The sequence below is a fragment of the Oryx dammah genome, unplaced genomic scaffold (assembly GCF_014754425.2).
Source record: "Oryx dammah isolate SB20612 unplaced genomic scaffold, SCBI_Odam_1.1 HiC_scaffold_12, whole genome shotgun sequence".
Classification (NCBI taxonomy): domain Eukaryota; kingdom Metazoa; phylum Chordata; class Mammalia; order Artiodactyla; family Bovidae; genus Oryx; species Oryx dammah.
Genome location: NW_024070196.1, coordinates 61,925,901 through 61,932,509, shown reverse-complemented (window position 1 = coordinate 61,932,509; position 6,609 = coordinate 61,925,901). Strand labels below are relative to the sequence as shown.

Here is a 6,609-nt window from a genome sequence, read left to right as displayed (position 1 = left end):
TGCTGAGGGGTGTGACACAATCCCCAAGCCCCCCCTTCAAGAGCTATGACCTAGACTCTGAAGTCAGATGGTCCTGGGTTTGAATCCCAGCTTTGCCACATTGTACCTGTGTGACGTAGGGCAGGTGGCTTCATTTATGAGCCTCAGTTTCCTGGCCTGGAAAACAGGCATAGAACTCCCCATTGGATCTTTGCAAGGATTAAGTGAGATAATAATGTAAATGACTTAACAGGTGTTTCCCACATGCTAAGCAATAAATGTTCTCAATATGTGTGAAAAACAATGGTCTATAAGAATCTACAACTGGTCATTAATTTGGGGGGAATTATGGAAACCTGCCTGCAATGTAGGACACCTGGGTTTTATTCCTGGGTTGGGAAGATCCGCTGGAGAAGGAAATGGCAACGCACTCCAGTATTCTTGCCTGGAGAATCCCATGGACAGAGGAGCCTGGCGAGGTACAGTCTATGGGGTCGCAGGAGTTGGACATGACTGAGCAACTAAACCAGCACCACAGGGATCTTTCTGGGCTTCCCAGGTGGTGCAGCAGTAAAGACCCTGTCTGCCAATGCAGGAGACCCAGCAGAGGCAGGTTCGATCCCTGGGCCAGGAAGATCTCCCTGAAGAAGGCGTGGCAACCCACTCCAGTATTCTTGCCTGGAAAATTCCATGGACAGAGGAGCCTGGCGGGCTACAGTCCATGGGTTTGCAAAGAGTTGGACATGACTGAGATTTCAACATAAAACCATGACATGACATAACACACACACACGTCCCCTCTTTATTCCCAACATCAATTAAGTGAAAGTGAAGTCGCTCAGTCGTGTCCGACTCTTTGCAACCCCATGGACTGTAGCCTACCAGGCTTCTCTGTCCATGGGATTGTCCAGGTAAGAATACCGGAGTGGGTTACCATTTCCTTCTCCAGGGGATCTTCCTGACCCAAGGATCGAACCTGGGTCTCCCGCATTGGAGTCAGATACTTTAACCTCTGAGCCACCAGGGAAGCCCAGTGCAGTGGTAAATTTAATTCATTCAATTAATAGATGTTATTAAAACATTAACAGATGTTATTCAGACAGTATATTTTTATTGACCACTTACTGTATCCTGTGCCCCATGCTAGGCACTGGGTAGAGCAGTGAATGAGACAAACCTGGCCTTTGCCTTCCTGTAGCCTAGAATCTAGGAGAAGAGAGACAGATGCAAGCAAGTGCGTATTTCATTATTGTTCCTCAGTATCTATGATTGGTTTCAGGAGCCCCAATATACCAAAATCCTTAGATGCTTAAGTGCCATAGTCAGCCCTGTGTCTCCAGTTCTGCATTCACAAATTCAATTAATCTGAGGTCTTGTAGTACTATCTACATTTGTTGAAAAAAAAAATCCTTTGTAATTTTTTGTTATTACAAAAAATCCTTTGTAATAACTTTGTAATTCCCTGGCAGTCCAGTGGTTAGGATTCTTTGGGGCGTTCACTGCCCAGATCACAGGTTTAATCAGGGAAGTAAGATTCTGCAAGCCAAGCAGCCAAAAACAAAACAAAACAAAACCCACCTGCTTATTAGTGGACCTGTGCAGTTCAAACCAGTGTTTTCCAAGAGTCAACAGTACAATTATGAGGAGTGCTAAAAACAGGTCATAATCACAGGAGCCCTGACATAGTCTACCAGGCCAAGGAATTGTTTTCTGAGAAAATGGGTCTTATGTTGAAATCTCCCCACTTCCCCAAATAATGATACCAGCTAACATTTAAATCTGTGCCGTCCATGGTGGTAGCCACTAGCCAACAAGAGGCTCTTGAGTCCTAGGACTGTGGCTAGTGGAAATGAAATGTGGTGTAAGCGTAACAGGCAAATGTGATTTCAGAGACTTATTAAAAAAGAAATGAGCTATCTAACTGATATTTTTATATTGATTACAAGTTGAAATGGTAACAAATATTTAGGATAGACTGGGTTAGATAAAATATACTAAGATTCATTTTAACTATTTCTTTTGATCTTTTCCAATGTGGCTACTAGAAAATTTTTAATTACATACATTGCATTTTGTTTCTAGGGAATAAGCCCTGAGTTCCCTGGAGCAGGAAATGGCAACCCAGTCCAGTATTCTTACCTGGAAAATCCTATGGACATAGGAGCCTGGTGGGCTACAGTCTATGGGATTGCAAAGACTTGGACACCACTGAGCAACTGAGCACGGCATACTCATCCCTGAGTTAGACAGTGCTTGTTGATGACCAGGGATATACCAAGGTGTAAATGTATAGTATCTTGTTTAATCCTATGATGACTCTGACAGGTAGCTATTATTTATCTACTTTCTGCAGAGGAGGAAACAGATGCAAAGAGTAAAATGGACCGAGATTCACCACCATCAAGGAAGATAACTGGAATTGGGTCTTTCTCAGTCCACTGAGCTGTGTACTTAACCTCTACCCTACATTCCTGAGCAGAGGGGCCTGTGGGCTGGGACAGGAAGAGGCATCCAGAGCCATGAACATGGAGAGAACAACCACACGAAGAGACAGACATTCCATGGACTAGCGGGCCCTCGGCAGCCCTGGCCATGGAGTGGCCCCACGGTGCCTCCGCCTTCTGGGAGGTTGTCTTCTCACTGTGGGGACCCTGAATTCAGTTTTGGCAGTGCTGTCCATCCGTGTCCTATCAATGTCAGTTCTTCTTCTTCTTTTTTTTAGAGACTGTTTATTTTCCATCAACCTATTTCCATTTAAAGAGTTTGTGGAAACCTTCCCACCCCCCCCACCCGGTGGTCCAGTGGCTAAGACTCTGTGCTCCCGATGCAGGGGGCCTGGGTTTGATCCCTGGTTGGGGAACTAGGTCCTACATGCTGCAACCAGGCATTTGCATGCCATAACTAAAGATTCTGCATGCTGCAACTAAGACCCAGTGCAGCCAAAAAAAAAGTTGGTAGAAGAACAGCTTAAGACTGTTGTGGTTGTTCCTCAACAACCACAGTGGTTGTTCCTACTCATTCAGTGGCCTGAGTGGTGGGAGCTGCAGGCCAGTCTTCATGGGGAACTGTGGAATAGGCCCAGAGAGCTCCTGCACTCCTCCAGACCAGTCCACCACCTCAGGTTGAGCATCGGTGAACTCAGGAGCCGGAGCGGTCCGTCCACCCTGAAATGCCTCCTTGGTCACAACCTTCTTAGCTGCCGCCTGCTCTTCCTTTTCAATCCCTGTCAGCATCTCCATAGAAGGAAAGATCAGGCATGACCTTCCAGGGTGTTCGCAGGAGATGGTGTCATGCATTCGCAGAACTTCTCTGGCGAGCACCCACCACGTCAGACCCACTGAATGAGCTCCACTGTTACATGGGATGGCTGGGGCCACGGAGCAGAGAGGAGAGTCTGTGTCACATAGGTCAATGGAAGGCAGGTGAGACTTCTGGGAGAGGCTGGTGGTCTGCCCTGCGATTTGTAATGAGCAGAAGCCTTGGCTCCTGGAAGGCTGCCTAGATCTGGTTAGTGAAGGTTCCAAGAGTGAAGCAGCCAGCAATAGGAACGGCTCCAGTGGCAGCAGCGAACTTCAGCACAGCCCGCAGGCCAGTATTCTCGGAGGAAATGATGCTGACTTCCACTGGGCTTTCAGTGACAATGATGGCATGAGCTGCCAACAGAAGCTTCTGCAAGGTTCTCTTCAGATTTATGATGTAGACGTCATGACTTTTCCTTTTGTAGACATGCTGTTTCATTTGAAAGTTAAAGTTGGTGCCACCTAAGTGGGTTTCCCTTCCTCGGTGGCTCAGCGGTAAAGAAATCTGCCTGCAATGCAAGAGAAGCAAGAGATGCGGGTAAGATCCCTGGGTCAGGAAGGTCCCCTGGAGGAGGAAATGCAACCCGCTCCAGTATTGTTGCTAGAAAATTCCATGGTCAGAGGAGCCTGGCGAGCTCCATGTGGTCACAAACAGTTGGGCATGACTGAGTGACTGATCACACACACACAAGTGAGTTCCTGATGAAAGGAATTTGAGGACACCCTCCTCCTTATTTGCAGGACATCAAGGGCTCTGGATATGGTGAAAGTTTCCCTTTAAGTTACAGTGGGAATCCAGAACAGTGCCATATGGACCCCAATCTGGGTAGCGAGGAGAGGCAACATCAGTTCATCTTGAGGAAGTATGAGAAAACCTGGTTTGAATTAACCAAGTCTGATGGCTTGGGGATGGGAGTCCGGAGGGGAGGAAATCCCAGGTAAGGGACTGAATGTCCAAGGTCACAGCACTGAGCCGCAAAGCCTCAGTTCTCTTTAGAACATTCAAATTGGTGTGCTTAGTCACTCAGTCATGTCTGACTCTGCAACCCCATGGACTGTAGCCCGCTGGGCTCCTCTGTCCATGGGAGTCTCCAGGCAAGAATACTGAAGTGAGTAGTCATTCGCTTCTCCAGGGAATCTTCCTGACAGATCAAACCCACCTCTCACGTTGCAGACAGATTTTTTTCCCCGACTGAGCCACCAGGGAAGCCCCTCCTTAGAACTTCACCCACCAAAGGCATAATTGCCGGCTTAATTGATGTTTTCCTTTCCAGGGAATATTGCTTTGAAAAGAAAGGTTTGAGGGACTTCCTCAGTGGTTCAATGGTCAAGAATCCACCTGGCAATGCAAGGAACTCAGGTTTGATCGCTGGTTGGGGAACTAGGATCCCACATGCCAGGGAACAATTAAGCCTGTACACTCCAACTAGAGAGCCTGAGAGCCACAACGAAAGATCCCACACGACACAACTAAGACTCAACAGAGCCAAATAAATAAATAAGTACTAAAAAATAGTGGATCCACCTTAAAAAAAAAAAAAAGGGTTTGAGACCTTCGAAACAGGGACACGTGTATGCTGTAGGATTGGTCTAAGGAAGATAGTTTCACCCGGCAGAGTAGCAGGTATCCTGCAGAGGACTTAGCTAGGCCTTCTCAGGTTCAGATCTCAGTCTTCCCACTTATTGGCTCCGTGACCTCGGGTAACTCGATCTCTCTGGTCTTAACTTTTCCAACTGAAAAAGGGGATACTAGTGGTCATTTCCTAGGCTTGTGGTCAGAATTAAATGCAAGAAAGCACGGAAAGCACCCAGCTCACAGCCTGTTCATTCTATTGATAGTGCTGGGACTCAATACATGGCAGGTGGTGCTATCACATGATTTCTGAGTCTGTGAGAGCAAAGCCCCTCTGGGGTCTGGGGTGCAGTGGGGTGTTTCAGGAAACCATGCCCAGCACTGGGTATAACCTCCTTGTAGTTTTTCCCTTAGGGTCTAAGGTGGGGTCCTTTCTGCTCTGCCCAGAATTTTGGAAGTCTCCTTCTAGGGAGGATGGATATGTGTAAAATTAAAGAATATATAACCTTGAAAATGCGCTTCCCTGGGTAGTTCAGCAGTAAACAATCCAGTGCAGAAGACCCCAGAGAGTGGGTTTGATCCCTGGGTTGGGAAGGAAAGATTCCCCTGGAGAAGGAAATGGCCCCACTCCAGTATTCTTGCCTGGAGAATTCTATGGGCAGAGGAGCCTGGTGAGCTCCAGTCCTTCGGGTCACAAAGAGTCAGATACACCTTAGTGACTAAACAACAACAAACCTTGACAATATTGAATCTGGCCTCAAAGGCTGGGCTGAGAGATTGCACTGCCACAGATCCAGAGGGTGACCCCAGGAAAGGTCCTTCAAAAGTCCCCAGCCTTCAGTTCAGTTGCTCAGTCGTGTCCGACTCTTTACGACCCCATGAATCGCAGCACCAGGCCTCTCTGTCCATCACCAACTCCTGGAGTCTACCCAAACCCATGTCCATTGAGTCGGTGATGCCATCCAGCCATCTCATCCTCTGTCGTCCCCTTCTCCTCCTGCCCCCAATCCTTCCCAGCATCAGAGTCTTTTCCAATGAGTCAACTCTTTGCATGAGGTGGCCAAAGTATTCGAGTTTCAGCTTCAGCATCAGTCCTTCCAATGAACACCCAGGGCTGATTTCCTTTAGGATGGATTGGTTGGGTCTCCTTGCGGTCCAAGGGACTCTTAAGAGTCTTCTTTAACACCACAGTTCAAAAGCATCAATTCTTCTGTGCTCAGCTTTCTTCATAGTCCAACTCTCACATCCGTACATGACCACTGGAAAAACCATAGCCTTGACTAGACAGACCTTTGTTGGCCAAGTAATGTCTCCGCTTTTGAATATGCTATCTAGGTTGGTCATAACTTTCCTTCCAAGGAGTACCTGGTACTAATTTAGGGTCTTCTTTGGTGGAGTGGCAACTTACTGAAAGATGGACGTAGACGGACGGGCGGACAAATCTGACTCTCCAATGGACAGCGGTGTGATAAGTGAGTGACCGATGGACGGAGAGACACAGGTGAGATTGTGAGGCGTCAAGACAGGCGGATGGATATGTTAGCCAGACAGTCAGGCATGCGACCGTGAGACAGAAAGACTGACAGAGGACCGGAAACCAGGGAGCCTCCCACCTGCGGGCTTGGCCACGAGGCGGCGCCGCCGCCCAGCCCAGCGGCGCCAGCGCGCCCCCACCCCCGGCTGGGCGCGCTCTCGCGGGTCGGCGGAGGGGGCGTGGCCAGCGTGCGCACGGGGCGGGGCCGACAGCCTCGCGGGGGC

At 48.4% G+C, this 6,609-nt stretch overlaps 1 pseudogene; it reads right to left on the bottom strand.

The window, feature by feature from the left end:
• Nucleotides 1–2,946: 2,946 nt before the first annotated feature.
• The window catches only part of LOC120871396, a 4,250-nt pseudogene continuing 587 nt past the window's right edge, over nt 2,947–6,609 (bottom strand).